Raw genomic sequence first — 622 nt, forward strand, 5'->3', positions numbered from 1 at the left:
GAACTCCAGTCTGGTGACTGAGCACGACCCAGACAAAAAAAAAAAAAAAAAAGAGGTACCAAGTCACAGTTTAAGTGGCATATTTGCATTCTTAGTCATACATAAAACAACGTATAGAATAATGGTGTGGCAATCCATAGATGTTTGCTTTAAAAAAAATGCAATAAAGTAACTATCGATTCATACTGAGCATAAAAAATTCACTGGAGGCCAGGCACGGTAGTTCATGCCTGTAATCCTAGCACTTTGGGAGGCCAAGGCAGGTGGATCACCTGAGGTTGGGAATTTGAGACCAGCCTGGTCAACATGGCAAAACCCTGTTTCCATTACGAAAATTAGCTAGGCGTGGTGGTACACGCCTGTAGTCCCAGCTATTCGGGAGGCTAAGGTGGGAGAATCGCTTGAACCCGAGAGGCAGAGGTTGCGATGAGCTGAGACTGCACAACTGCACTTCAGCCTGGGCAATCCATCTCAAAAAAAAAAAAAAAAATCTGCTTCCCAGCAGCATCACTGTAACTGCTCGTTTCCTTTACCTCGCAGCAACTCACATAACAACCTCAGAATTTTGATAGCAACACACATTGCTGCCAACAGTATGATTACTAAAAATGATTTGATTTTT

The 622-nt window shown here is 42.8% G+C and overlaps 1 protein-coding gene across 2 annotated transcripts in view; it reads right to left on the reverse strand.

The window, feature by feature from the left end:
• Nucleotides 1-622, reverse strand: part of MTOR (mechanistic target of rapamycin (serine/threonine kinase)) — a 152242-nt gene that overhangs the window by 144830 nt on the left and 6790 nt on the right. The window lies entirely within an intron of this gene.

Source organism: Colobus angolensis, unplaced genomic scaffold (genome assembly GCF_000951035.1).
Source record: "Colobus angolensis palliatus isolate OR3802 unplaced genomic scaffold, Cang.pa_1.0 Scaffold149, whole genome shotgun sequence".
Lineage (NCBI taxonomy): Eukaryota > Metazoa > Chordata > Mammalia > Primates > Cercopithecidae > Colobus > Colobus angolensis.